The 16,065-nt window shown below is 36.9% G+C and overlaps 1 protein-coding gene across 6 annotated transcripts in view; it reads right to left on the bottom strand.

Moving 5' to 3' along the window:
* Positions 1 to 16,065, bottom strand: part of PCDH11X (protocadherin 11 X-linked) — a 1,077,187-nt gene that overhangs the window by 86,868 nt on the left and 974,254 nt on the right. The gene's annotated exons all lie outside the window — the stretch shown is intronic.

Below are 16,065 nucleotides of genomic sequence, written 5' to 3'. Positions count from 1 at the left end.
CTAAAGAAACAAAACAAATATCACAGGAACCCTTCTATTAAGCCTCATATTCTAATGGAGAATACATGTATGTAAACAAATAATTACATAAGAAGGTACTAATTCAAGATTTGGTGATTTTTGAGGGCTCAGAGAACAAAGAAAGGTCTAATTCAGTATGAAAATTTTTGTGAAAGTGGATATTGGCAATGGGAAGGGCTAGCCTCTAGAAGGCACATAGGCAAGAAAGTAAGGCTTCTTTGCAGGACTGTCTGTAGTTGACAGTTGTAGTAGAAAAGAGCACAGACAGATGAGTCTGATAGAATGCAGGGAATCATAATAATAAAAGGCCAGAGGTGTCATGACCAAAACAACCAAATGACTGGTCACCAAGTGTGTGGAGTGCCTCTTGGTCCCACCCCTATGGTCCACAGGCTCCAATCTCAGCAAGGCTGGCAGCCAGTGGGCGGGCAGGTGGGTGGGGCTATGAGCACGGAGAGGCACTCGTGGGTGGGTGGTGCTGCATGATTTCGCGTGCTGGGCCTCTAGTAGATTATAAGACAAATGAAGTTATTTCAATAATTTCTTATAAGCCTTAAAGGATTACTTAACTTTGGGTAGTAAACACACAATATAATATACAAATGATGTATTGAAGTATTATTAAAAATTGAAAGCAGATAAGTAAAATTTAATTTAAATAATGATAAAATGTATTAATTAAAAAATTAAGAGCAGAGAACTGCTTTAGGTTGAAAAAAAAAACAGTTTATCTGAAATGGATGATTATTGAAGCAGTGATAGTTGGATATACATGTTGCAAAGGAAACTAGGATAAACCCAGATATTAAAGTGCCTTGAATGCCAGGCTAAATTTTAGTATTTTGATGTAGACAATGGAAGGACTTTGCTGATTCTAATTTAAGGATAGTGACATAAATAGAATCATATGGCATAAAAAAGTTGTTTTTATTTTTATTAATACGTACAAAACATTAAGAGTGGAATGCAAATGTCCTTGTTTTTCAACAATTAAAACAGAGTACTTAAAAAATATGTTTTGAGGTCATTGGTATGGCCAGTCCAGTTGATTTTACTTTGCTGATGGGGACACTTTGGTGGAAAATGTTGAAAAGAATCAGGAAAAATGATTTCTAAGGTGTATTCCACCTCTAAAATTGACTGTCCTATTATTGTATAGACCAGTGGTTGGCAAACTCATTAGGCAACAGAGCCAAATATCAACAGCACAATGATTGAAATTTCTTTTGAGAGCCAAATTTTTTAAACTTAAACTTCTTCTAACGCCACTTATTCAAAATAGACTTGCCCAGGCCATGGTATTTTGTGGAAGAGCCACACTCAAGGGGCCAAAGAGCCGCATGTGGCTTGCGAGCCACAGTTTGCCGACCATGGACACAGACAACAGTGTGGTGATGGTCAGAGGGAAGGGGGGCTTAGGGGAACAGAAGCAGGGAAAATGGGGACAATTGTAATAGTGTCAATAATAAAAATAAAATAAAAAATAAATAACACTATGTTTCCAAATAAGGAATATTGCCTTAAGCAACGTTAAAAAAATAAACCTGTTATTTCATTATGTTTTATTTTATAACCAATTTACTTTATCACAGATCTCTCACCTTTTTTGTAATTTTCTGAATAGGTTATAAAAAGATCTTGAACTGCCCTAGCTGGTTTGGCTCTGTGGATAGAGCATTGGCCTGCAGACTTAAAGGCCCCAGGTTCGATTCCAGTCAAGGATATATGCCCAGGTTGCAGGCTCGATCCCCAGTAGGGGGTGTGCAGGAGGCAGCCGATCAATGATTCTATATCATCATTGATGTTTCTATCTCTCTCTCCCTCTCCCTTCCTCTCTGAAATCAATAAAAACATATTTTATAAAGTCTTGAACTAATAGAGAAGCTAGGAACTAATAGAGAATTAACCATTATTTTTTTTAAGTTCTTGCCATATTGCTAAGATGCTACCTTAATTCACAGAAAGAGTTAACACTTCCTAAAAGGGTTTATATGTTGACTTTCTCGTGGTAATAGAGATTTCTAATAGAACTACCTAGAAGCTAGTTCTTTTTCACTGGGCTTTGCTAAAGGCATATTAAGTATGTTCACTCTGAGGAGAAAAATTGTTCCACCTCATAACAGTGAGTTATATTAGTGCACAAGGGAGGACAATAAGACACTGAATGTCCACTTTGGATAATTTAGGCCTTTAATTAAAGTGATTCTAAAATATTCTATTTTAACTGAATGTATCCAACAGTATGAAGTGAAATAAAATTATATGGTAAGATTAAATATTAAGATGTCTCCAGTGGTAACTGTTCGTAGACGAACAAAGAGGGTAAGACCCAATAAAATAAAACAAAAGCAAAAAAAAGAAAAGGTGATGTAAAATCCCTTTGTGTTGAATTCACAGTGTACTTCCTTAGCTAACTAAATCTAACATAGATTTGACAGTTTTTCTAGTCCCACTATTTAAAGAAAATAAATCAAGAACAAAATATTTTGCTATACATTTTTGTTAAACAGAGCCAATATATTTTCTATTCTCCAATAGTTGTGTTCTTCATAAAATCTATTTTATAGGAAATATAATTGTATTTTCTCCAAGAGTAACTTACTGTATTTTTCCTTGTATAAGACACCCCCATGTATAAGATGTCCCCCACTTTTCCAACCCAAAATTAAGAAATCAACATTTTAAACATTTTGCTGGTTTTCCTCTTAAAGCCTTCTTCTTTTTTGACACCTTAAGGAGTTGTTCTTCCTGTTTTATCCACTGTCTGATCATACACTGAGTGGAAGGAGGTCCAAATTGCCTCTCTGCAGCTCTATTTTCATGCCCTTTTGCATAGCTGATTACATTCAGTTTGAATTTTGAAAAGGAAGACAATCGCTTACTGGTATATATATATATTTTATTTTTTGACATCTTTAAGGGCTCAGAATGCTTGGGTCCCTGCTGCATTTGCACATTCTCCACCTCCATTTCCAATTATGGCATCAGCTGAACTCAGTAACAATAAGGCTCATGATTGGAGGAAGCCTGTTTGACAATGTATGGGCAGCTATACACTAGCGTGGCTCCCTCCTTGGCTGACTTCTGTGTATAAGATGTCCCTCGATTTTCAGTCTAATGATTTTAGAAAAAAATAGCATCTTATACACAGAAAAATATGGTATGCACCTAAGAAAAGAGCTAACATCTTAAAATAATACACTCCTTTAAGGAATGTTGCTATCTTACTCAACCAGTTTATGGGAAAATGTGAAATATGTAGAATCATGCCCACAAGGGAAATTCAATAATTAAATTGTACCTGCTTTAATCTCAGGGTTTTATTCCAATTATTAACACCCCAAACTTACCCATTTTATCCACAAGGGAAATACAAATTGTCAGAATGCCGTTGGTTTTAAAATTTTCTTTTTCCCTTCTGTTCTTCATTCCTTTCTTCTTCCCTTTCTTTTTTACAACCTTTCTTCTCCCTCCCTCCTTCTTTACTTTCTTCCTGCAATTGTTTGTCTTCTATACTATTAACAGTTTGTTTTAATCTCATCATCTCTATATTCTCATTTATCTTTCACATATTTAGAAAATGAGATTGGCTTTTGATGACATCCTTTAGATGATTTGAGTATAACATATCCTTCTATTCTCCTAGACTATGTATGATGATGAAACTTTTTCTTCCAAATAATGACCCTGATTCTGATCTCATGAATTCATGATGGCTTCTAGCCTATTAAAAAAGGTTGTGTTTTTTTTTTAATGAGTTACCTAGAGATTTAATTCTACTTTGTGATTAGTAGGGATCATCCGGGAGGTAAGGATTAAAAACTAACTCTATTACAATGTATCTTCTTAACAGGTCTATATTTTCGAAGTAGGTGACCCAAAATTGTTGATTTGAATAACAGTTTAGTGCTATTTTGATAGGTGTAGATCATATTAATAGTATGAAAGTCAATTGTATGTAATATTCTACTTTAAGAAAGATTTAGAGAATATACATGTATCTAGAGGAAATCATGGCACTCTTTAAAAATAACATTTCAAAGGTATTAAGGGCCAACTTTTCAAAGGTTGCAGATTACTATGTATAATTAAGGATCACGGAGTCCTAAGAATACATGAGACTATAAACTGATTAATGATTTTAGAATTTTCTTTAAAAATAAAAAACATAACCATTTTAACTATTTGTAGAAATCTGATAATCTCACTAGTTTTTCATATTCTAAATGACAAAGAAAATGGAAGCGAGTGAATTTATAATCTAGATTTAAGGAACACATTTTTTGAAAGACAAGTTATGTGCTGAAGAATTTTGATCTTTTGTGATGAATAATTGTGTTCAGCATCATTAATAATAAAATTAGTTGAAACATCTTTCTTCTGTACATTGAAGTACCTAGAAAGATAGCTCTCCAGAGAGGATAATATTTTTGTTATTGCATTTTTAAAGAAAATCATGTATTCTTTTTATTATAATTGCATTGAACTTTGTAGAATTCTGACACTCAAGAGGCTTTAGGTTTTTCATAGAGTAAGTCAGTCACTGGAAAATAAATGACAATATTTTTTTAATGGTAGAAATATTTTATTTGATGAGTAGAGTCCCGATGCATGAAGATTTGTGCAAGAATGGGCGTTCCTTCCCCTGGCTGCCGGCACCACATTTGCTCCGACTAGAGCTGCCTTTCTGCCTTCCCATGCTGCCCAGAGGCCCGGAGCAGCTGGGGCAGTGCAGAACACTTGTGTTGTCACCAAGGCGGAGGCAGAGCAGGACAATTTTGTCATCACCATGAGCAATTATTAATAGGGTTTACTAATATTGATACAAAAATAATATTTAATTATTTCTTTTTAAGAGGAAGTTGTTTCTATACAATGTTAAAACAACAATAACAATGACAATTCAATAAAATGGATGTTGACCCTCAATGATTTAATCCAATTATTTTTAACTAAATTTATTCATTTATTTAATCATAATAATGTCATGAGAAGATACACTACATAAGAATTATATTAAATAAATTTTAAATAAATATAAATTGACATCTCCTTGAGGGAGAAGTAAAATAAATTATTGTTTAAATTAGAAAATGTACATATCCTATATAATAATGAGGTAATATGCAAATTGACCCTCACACCCTCACAAGATGGCCATCCCCACATCATCACAAGATGGCTGCCCCCATATTGTCACAAGATGGCCACTTCAAGATGGCCGCCCCCACATTGTCACATGATTGCTGGCAGGAAAGGGCAGTTATGGGGGGACCAGGCCTGCAGGGGAGGGCAGTTGGGCAACCAGGCCTGCAGGGGAGGGCAATTGGGGGTGATCATGCTGTCAGGGGAGGACAGTTGGGGGCGATTGGGTCGGCAAGAGAGCAGTTAGGTGTCAATCAGGCCAGCAGGGAACGGTTAGGAGGCAATCAGGCAGGCAGGCAGGCGAGTGGTTAGGAGCCAGCAGTCCCGGATTGTGAGAGGGATATCCGGCTGCCAGTTTAGGCATGATCCCACAGTGATCCCAGGTTGGAGCGGGTGCAGGCTGGGCTGAAAGACACCCCCCCTAGTACACGAATTTCATGCACCGGGCCTCTGGTATTATAATAATTTTAAGTATAGTATTAAATAGCCTTCTGATAGTGAAAAGTGGTAGTTTTTTTTTAAAATTCAGTCCTATTTAAAAAATAAACAAAATCTGAGAAATCATGGAAAACTGAAGACTTCATACTCTGAAAATGGTTTTGCATTTGAGTAATAAGCACCATCATAAAAATGTCAGGAAATCCAGCACATATAACATACATGAAGCCACATATTTGTTTATTGTACGTTTTTCAGTGAAAGTTTGATTATGTTAACATAAACTTGCAATAACAAAATCTGTAACTCCAAATGTCTATTATTATTGATGAACAATTTACATAGGGTTATTTATTTTCAGTAGACTTATTGGTGCCATACAATTATTTAGAAGTAAAAATATAAAAATCTAAATCAGATCCGATCATATATTTAAATATTAGTCAATTAAAATTGAAGCAAAGATAGGAATATGATTCTCTGGTACAATATATTACCAGCAAGGATACATATTTCAGGACACTAATTTATGTAGAACTGGTAGCCCTGTGCACAAATCTGTGCACCAGTAAATCTCTGCACGGCCTGGCTGCTCCGTACACGCTGCCCAGAGGCTCTGTGTGGCCCAGAGGTCCATTCGTGGCCCAGCGTGGAATGCTTACCTCGCAGCCAGGGCAACTATGCAAGCGTTCTGTGCCCTAGCCTGGCCAGAGGACCATCCGCGGCTGGGTGCGGAATGCTTGCCTTGTCGCTGCAGAGAGAGGTAAGGAGGGGGAGAGATAGAGAAAAATTGTGATCTAGTGGAATTGAGCTGTCAATCCCTTAGTGCACAGGATGACTCCCAGCTAACTGAACCACACCAGCCAAGGCTAAAGTATTCTGTTTTAAAAGGTTTGGTACACTGTTTCTCTAGTGAGTTTGTTTTCCCCATAATATTTTTTATGTTTACATATAAATCTCTCCAAAAACTTTTCATCTATATGGATATTACTAATAATGATAAGGTAGGTATCTCATATTTTTTTTAAAGGTGGAAAAATAAAATATGGTGACTTAGTAGTTTCAACAAACAATTTAAGTGGTTTCACCTATTTCACTTCAATAAGAATTAATATTTTTTCTCAAATTATATGAACAAAATATATTCACACATCACTATTTAAATGAGGAGTCTCAGTATGATTTGGTGTTAATATTAACAAATCACACTCCTCCCACAGTCTATCTACTGCACATGTGGAAACCATGGCAACTATTATAATATAAATCTTTGTCCTCACAAAATAGTGAAGAGTCATATTAGGATTATTCATTAAAAAATTCAATATTTGAAGGAAGATGGCGGCTGTCAGGACTGAGGTGAGGGAGAGGAAGTGAGTGAATAAGGGGATGAAAGGAGAGTGTGTGGATGTGTGTAGTGTGAGTGTGACTGAGTGGGACAGTTAAATCCACGCAGGAGCACAAGGGCTGGCAGGCCAGGCTATCTTGGACAGGGAGAGACTACCACCACTGTGGGCGCTCCCTGGCCTGTGGGACTTGGGCACAGAGCCTACGCCATCTTGAAGGGGAGAACAGCCTTTTCCAGGAACTCATCAGCACCACCACCCAGACAGGCCTTGGAACTGCCCACGAACCAGCAGCCACTCCAGCCAAAATCCTGCTGCCCCACCCGCAGACCCGTGGACCCTGGGATTTCCACCTCCAAAGGTGAACTGCACTGGCAGCAGTAAGTGCAGCTTCCCCTCTCCCCAGCGGCAGAACTCTAGACACCACATTCGCACATTTCCAGGGTGCAGGCATCCAGGGCACACCAATCCGTAGGCAGTGCCTGTCAGCCACTGGGAGCCCCCACTGGGTGTGAATTTGTACAGACAAGGGCACGCTGCCCCACAGTAGAAAACCTGAACTCACTCTTCCTGAATAACTGCCCACGGACACCCCAGGTGTGCAACTTCAGTACCAGGGCCCCTCAGAATGCATCAGAGTTCTGTGCAGGCAAACTCACCTCCACAGTTGTGCATTTCCAATGAGCAGCCCCCCTCAGCCCATCTATCCACAGCACGTTCTGGGGAGCAGCTGTGAGACTCTGCTGGGTGTGATTCTGCACAGACAAGGGTGTGCTGCCCTGCAGTATAAATTCTGAATTCCCTCTTCCTGAATAACTGCCCACAGTCACCCCAGCTGCTCAACCTCAGTGTCAGGGCCCCTCAGAGTGCGTCAGAGCTCTGTGCCAGCAAACGCTCCTCCACAGTCAGGCATTTCCAACAGGCAGGCACCCTGAGCCCATTTATCCACAGGGCTCTCATGGAGCTGCTGTGAGCTCTGGATAGGTGTAATCTTGGACAAACAGGGATGGATCCCCCCCCCCCCCCGGCAGTAGAAATTCTGAATTCACTCATCCTGGATATATGCCCACAGACTCCTCAATTACATGGCTTCAGTGCCAGGGCCCTTCAGAGTGCTTCAGTGTGCCTAACTGGAAAATGCACTGCGAGTGCCCTTATGAGCCGCCACTGGGAGTCTGCGCCTATCCACCACAGGTGCAGCAGCAAAAGCTGAGTATGTCCACCCCACAACTACAGAACTATGGGCACCACAGTCTTGCCTTTCCAGAGCGCAGGCCCCCTGAGCCCCATCAAGCCAACAGACAGTTCCTGTGTGCCACTGTGAATCCCCACTGGGCACACGTGATTTCAATCAAGAGTGCAAGACAACAAAAATTGGGACACCCCCCTCCACAGCTGCTGACTTCTAGACACCGGAGTTGCGCCTTTCCAGTTCGCAGGTCTACATCAAGAGAACCCAAATAGCTCAAGTAGGGAGGTACACTAGATAACCAAGCCCAGGAGACCTGAGAGATCACACAAGTAGCACCATCCCCAAGAGAACCTGGGTAGCAAAGCAATCAGACCTACAATTAAAACGTTACAGCAAAAAATGGGAAGACAAAAAAGCAATCCCCAAAGGAAAGAAAAAGAGGAATCACCAGAAAGGGAGTTAAATGAAATTGAGACTAGCAACATACCAGAGAAAGAATTCAGAGTAATGGTTATAAGGATGCTCAAATGGCTGGATGACAAATACACATAACTCAATGACAAATACACACAACTCAATGAGAACTATAAGGAGCTGAATGAGAATATCATCAACATGAAAAGGAACCAAGAGGAGATGAAGAACGACATAGCTGCAATAAAGAACACAATGGAAGGCTTAAACAGTAGACTAGAAGAGGCTGAGGACCACATCAGCGAATTAGAAGACAAGGTAGAAAAAACACACAAACACACCAGCAACTGGAAAGAAGATTTTAAATCAAGTGGAGAGCCTAAGGGAGCTTTGGGACAACACAAAATGAAACAACATTTGCATAAAAGGGGTACCATAAAGAGAGGAAGAGAAGCAAGGATTAGAAAACCTGTTTGAAGAAATAATGACAGAAAACTTCCCTGATATTGGCAAGGAAAAAAACTATGCAAGTCGAAGAAGCACATAGAGTCTCAAACAAGATGAACCCCAAAAGACTGACACCAAGACACATCATAATTAAATTGGCAAACACCAATGACAAAGTAAGAATCTTAAAGGATGCCAGAGAGAGACAGAAAGGTACCTACAAGGGATCTCCTATTAGAATATCAATGAATTTCTCAACAGAAACACTCCAGGCCAGAAGGAAATGGAATGAAATTTACAAAGTGATGCAAAGCAAGGGACTGAACCCAAGAATACTATACCCAGCAAGGCTATCATTCAAAATTGAAGGTGGAATCAGGAGCTTCACAGACAAAATAGGGCTTAGAGAGTTTATCGCTACAAAGCCAGCAATGCAAGAAATGCTAAAGCGACTGCTGTAAAAAGAAGAAATAGAAAGGCAAGAAGAAACACAAACATTAAGGGAAAATATGACAACAAACAAGTACTTATCAATAATAACATTAAATGTAAATGTATTAAATGCACCAATAAAAAGACATAGGGTAGCTGAATGGTAAGAAAACATGACCCATATATTTGTGTTTACAAGAGACCCACCTCAGAACAAAGGATTCACACAGACTGAGCGTGAAGGGATGGGAAAACATTTTTCAGGCAAATGGAAATGAGAAAACAGCTGGGGTTGCGATACTTATATCTGATAAAATAGACTTCAAAGTAAAGGCCATAACAAGAGATAAGGAAGGCCACTAAATAATACTAAAGGGAGTAATTCAACAAGAAGTTATAACTCTGGTAAACATATGTGCACCCAATACAGGAGCACCCAAATACATAAAACAACTTCTGGAAGATATCAAGGGCGAGACTGACAGCAATACAGTCCCAGGAGGGAACTTTAATACCCCACTGACACCACTGGATAAATCCTCTAAACAAAAAATCAGCAAAGAAACAGTAATTCTAAATGACTCACTAGATCAGATGGACTTAATTGATATCTTCAGAAAATTTCACCTCAAAGTTACAGAATATACATACTTCTCCAGTGCGCATGGAACATTTTCAAAGATAGACTACATATTGTGACACAGACAAAGTCTCTTTGAATTCAAGAAGATAGAAATCATAACAAGCATCTTCTCAGACCATAATGGCATAAAACTAGAAATCAACTACAATAAAAACAATGAAAAAAATCAAACAATTGGAGGCTAAATAGCATTATATTAAACAATGATTGGGTTACCAAAGAGATCAAAGAAGAAATTAAAAGTCACATGGAAACAAATGACAATGAAAACACAACAATCCAAAATCTATGAAACACAATGAAAGCAGTCCTGAGAGGGAAGTTCATAGCTCTACAGGCCTACCTCAAAAAACAAGAAAAAAATGGTAATAAAGTATCTAACCTTGCATCTTCAAAACTAGAATGAGAGCAACAAGAAAAGCCCACAGTAACCAGAAGGAAGGAGATAATAAAGATCAGAGCAGAAATAAATGACATAGAGACCAACAAAACAATACATAAGATCAATGAAACCTAGAGCTGGTTCTTTGAAAGGATAAACAAGATTGATGAACCTCTAGCCCAGTGAGGGGCAACCTTTTGAGCTTGGTGTGTCAAACTTCACCAAAAAACTGAGCATAACTCGGGTAGTGTGTCACTTTGAGGAAAAAACATTATTTCGCAAATGTTTCATCCTCGGCATGCAGCTGCCTCAGCGGCCACGTGTCATCAGAAATGGCTATGCGCGTCAGTGCTGACACGCGTGTCATAGGTTCACCATAACTGATCTAGCCAGACTCACAAAGAAACAAGGAGAGAGGGCCCAAATAAACAAAATAAGAAATGAAAGAGGTGATGTTTACACCCAAAGGATTGTAAAAAAAAAAAAAAAAATACTATGAACAACTCCACTCCAACAAACTGGATAACCGTGACAAAATGGACACATTCCTAGAAAAATACAAGCTTCCAAAACTCAACTAGGAAGCTTCAAAAAACCTAATTAGGCTGATAACTACTGATGAAATTGAAACAGTAATCAAAAAGATTCCAGAAAACATAAGCCCTGGACCAGATGGCTTCACAGGGAAGTTTTCCCAAACATTCAAAGAAGAATTAAAACCAATCCTTCTCAGACTATTCCAAAAAATTCAAGAGGAAGAAACACTTCCAATCTCTTTCTAAGAAGCCAGCATTACCCTAATCCCAAAACCATATAAAGACACCACAAAGAAAGATAATTACAAGCCACTATACCTGATGAACATAGATGCTTAAAATCCTCAACAAAATTCTAGCAAATTGGATCCAGCATTATATTAGAAAGATCATACACCATAACCAAGTGGAATTTATTCCAGGAATACAAGACTGGTACAATATCTGCAAATCAATAAATGTGATACATCACATAAACAAAGTGAGAGACAAAAATCACATAATCATTAAATTGATGCAGAAAAGGCATTTGACAAAATTTAACACCCTTTTCAGATAAAAACGCTCAGCAAAGTGGAAATAGAGGGATCATACCTCAACATAATAAACGCCTTATATGACAAACCTACAGCCAACATCATACTCAATGGGGAAAAAAACTAAAACCATTTCTACTAAGAACAGGAACAAGACAGGGATGCCCGATTTCACCACTCCTGTTCAACATAGTACTGGAAGTGCTAGCCACAGCAATCAGACAAGAAGAAGAAATAAAGGGCATCTAAATTGGAAAAGACAAAGTAAAATTATCATTATTCGCAGATGACATGATACTGTACATAGAAAACCCTAAAGACTCCATCAAAAATTATTAGACTTAACTAATGAATTTGGCAATGTAGTGGGATGCAAAATTAATGCCAAGAAATATATGGCATTTCTATACATAAACAGTGAACTTACAGGAAAAGAGACTAAGAAAAAAATCCCATTTACCATCACACCCCAAAAAAAATTAAGATACCTAGGAATAAACTTAACTAAGGATGTAAAAGACCTCTACTCATAAAACTACAGGACATTGAAAAAAGAGATAAAGAAAGACATAAATAGATGGAAGAGCATACCGTGTTCATGGATTGGTAGAATCAACATCATTAAAATATCCATACTAGCCAAAGCAATCTATACATTCAATGCACTCCCCATTAAAATACCAACAGCATATTTCACAGACCTAGAACGAACTCTCCAAAAATTCATCTGGAAGAAAAAAAGACCTCGATTAGCTGCAGCAATCCTGAGAAAGAAAAGTAATGTATGAAGGATTTCAATACCAGATATCAAGCTGTATTACAAAGCCACTGTTGTCAAAACTGCCTGGTACTGGCATAAGAACAGACATATAGACCAATGGAATAGAATATAGAACCCAGAAATCCACCCAAAACTTTATGATCAATTAATATTTGACAAAGGAGGCAAGAGCATACAATGGAGTCCAGACAGTCTCATCAATAAATGGTGTTGGGAAAATTGGACAGACACATGCAAAAAAAAAAAAAAATGAAACTAGACCACCAACTTACACCATACACAAAAATAAACTCAAAATGGATAAAGGACTTAAATATAAAATGGGAAACCATAAAAATACTAGAGGAATATACAGGCAGCAAAATCTCAGACATTTGCTGAAGCAATATATTCACTGATACAGCTCCTATGGCAATAGAAACTAAAGAGAAAGTAAACAAATGGGACTACATCAAAATAAAAACCTTCTGCACAGCAAAAGATACCATCAACAAAACAACAAGAAGCCCACTGCATGGGAGAACATATTTGCCAATGTTATCTCTGATAAGGGTTTAATCTCCAACATTTACAGGAAACTCAAACAACTTAAAAAAAGGAAGATAAACAACCCAATAAAAAAAGGGGCAATGGACCTAAATAGATACTTTTGAAAGATGACATAAGGAAGGCCCAGAGGCATATGAAAACATGCTCAAAGTCACTAATCATCGGAGAGATGCAAATCAAAATGACAATGCGGTACCATCTCATACCTGTTAGAATGGCTATTATCAACAAATCAACAAATGACAAGTGCTGGTGAGTATGTGGAGAAAAAGGAACCCTCATGCACTGCTGGTGGGAATGCAGACTGGTGCAGCCACTGTGGAGAATATCCCTAATGTTATCAAAAAACTACCGTATTTTCCGGCGTATAAGACAACTGGGCTTATAAGATTTTCCTGGGTTAAAAAGTCGTCTTATACGCCAGAAAATACGGTAGTCCAATATATCTAATCCATTATATCTAATCCCATCAATATAGTCCAATATACCGTATTTTCAGGGGCATAAAACAACTTTTTAACCCAGGAAAATCTTATACGCCCAGTCATCTTATACACCGGAAAGTATGGTAAAAATGGAACTCCCATTTGACCCAGTAGAAACACCTATCAGAAAGGATATATAAACCCTTATGTTCATAGCAGCACAATTCACCATAACTAAGATTTGGAAACAGCCTAAGTGCCCATCAGCAGATGACTGGGTTAGAAAACTATGGTACATCTACACAATGGAATACTATGCTGCTATATAAAAGAAGGAATTCTTACCATTTGCAGCAGCATGGATGGAACTGGAGAGCATTATGCTAAGTGAAATAAGCCAGGCAATGAAAGAAAAATACCACATGATCTCACTCATTTATAGATAATAAAGAACATTATAATCTGATGAGCAAAAAAATAGATACAGAGGCAGAGAAACATCAAACAGACTGTCAAATTACAGTGGGAAGGTTGGGGAGGGGAAGAGAGGTAAGAGATCAACCGAAGGACTTCAACCGAAGGACTTGTATGCATGCATATAAGCATAACCAATGGATGCAAGACACTGGGGGGTGAGGGTATGTATGGTAGTGGGGTGGGGGGGCAATGGGGAGATATGGACACATGTAATACCTTAATCAATAAAAAATTTGAAAAAAAAATAATATTTGTAATCATTTTTGTGTGTCTTACCATTTTATCTTAACAGGAGTTTGGTTTTGCTATACTGCTTAGTAAGGAAAACATCAGTATTTTAATTGGCTCTGCAGTCTTTTGACTAAAGATACAGAGTAACAGTTAATAATTTTCTCTTATGGAAATACCAAGCTGTACTAACTAAAATTTCACTCTTGAAACATACTGTCCTATAAAATAACATAGCTTCTAAGAAGCTTGTACAAACTTTATCATTACATCATGGAAACTATTACACTACATGTTTTATGGAGCTTTTAAAAAGTACAGGATTGCTTGAGAATATCACATTAAAATCTTTGTTTGAAAAATGGTTATGAAAGATCTACAGTGAGAGGCTAATTTATTATAATTTCAAAAATCTTACTAGATACATAACTCCTTCTGCTTAATATAGATGTAAAATATTAATCTAATAGTAATGTTTGGGTTACATAAAAAATTTAAATTTGTGTAATGTAATTAGTAAATGTGGCCACTTGCTTCAGGTCTTGCAAAACCATCACCTTATCAAGATACTTCCCTAGACAGCCCTATCTAAAATTGCAGTCTGACCGGTCTCTAAAATTCAACTTGCAAATCCCTACCTCTGCATTATGTTTCTTCATAGCACTGTCACCTTCAAAAAAATTACAAAAATTACTTCTTAAGTTGATTGTTTATTGCATTATGTTCACCTCTAAAATATAAGTTCATAGAGGACAGGGCCACTTTTTTTCTGTTTTGTATTCTGATAGAACCCACCTACCTAGAAGAAGGCTTGGTATATAATATTTGATAAATATTTATTACATAAAATTTGATAATACATATAAATTATTTTATAAAATTACAAGTTTTATGGCTATATTTTACTATTATTTATCTTTTTAATATTTCTCTCTCAAAGACATTTTCTTTGTATTGTATCTTTACTATGATATCCTTCCCAAGGATTCCAAACAACCTCGTCTTTCTTTTCTAATCAGTTCTTAATGTTTACAATTTTTAAATGAAGAAAGTAAACATTCTCCTTGCTAAATCCATACTGCACAACTTATCTTGAGTTCCTTTTACTATATTCTAAACCTCACTATATCCAAATGTGAACATCGCCTCACTTTATATGTTGAATTTTACTTGAAATTAATATGTATCCTTTTCCATTTTGTATTATCTTCTGATTTATTCTTTTCAATTTGACTAAACACAACTTGTCTCTACTGTCTACTCACACATATAATTTAGTTGGTTATAATAATATAGTTGATTTATAATAATATTATGTTATTTGCTAGTATATTGTGTTTAGTAAGGATTTTTTTCTTTAAAAAATGAAGGAAAATTAGAGCTATTCATTGTATTTGAATAGTAAAGGTATCATTAAATTTAATTTACTAAGGATAATGCAAATTTAAGTGAAATTTAGGTTAATTTAATCATCTCTATTTGAAAAGATTTTAGTATTAAATGTCCTCACTCACCTTTTATTGACCTGGGAAGATGAGCACTATATTTATAATCAGCCAATCTTTATAGATATCAGCTAAGTAATGGAAACTTGAATTGTAAAAAACAAACAAAAAAACAAAAAAACAGACCAATTACTCTCAAGGTACCATAGGTTCTACTACAATTAAAATGTATTACTACTGGTATAGCTTCTTTTATAAATTCCATACATTAGGCTGTATTCTCACCAGTGTCTATTTGTACCTGTACAATGCATACTGATTACTGAGGTGCTTCTGTGGAATCATTATTGATATATTACTGCAGCCTGACAAAAATCTCATATATACTCAGAATATCAATGAAAAATAGGTATTATATTATCCACATAAGTGAAATTAATAAACTCAAAGATCTTTTCATTTCCATTCCCTCAGGCACACTGTTAGGCCATGATCTCTCATGATTTTCTCTCTGAAAAAGATAATTGACTTTATTTTTTGGACAATGAAAGGATCTCACTAACCTCAGAAAAGCTAAGGATGATTACATAAATGGGACAGTCATTTAATATTAATATTTTCCAAGTGA

The sequence above is a fragment of the Eptesicus fuscus genome, chromosome 1, assembly GCF_027574615.1.
Source record: "Eptesicus fuscus isolate TK198812 chromosome 1, DD_ASM_mEF_20220401, whole genome shotgun sequence".
NCBI lineage: Eukaryota > Metazoa > Chordata > Mammalia > Chiroptera > Vespertilionidae > Eptesicus > Eptesicus fuscus.
The sequence above is the reverse complement of the archived record's forward strand: the minus strand, read 5'-3'. Positions and strand labels throughout refer to the sequence as shown.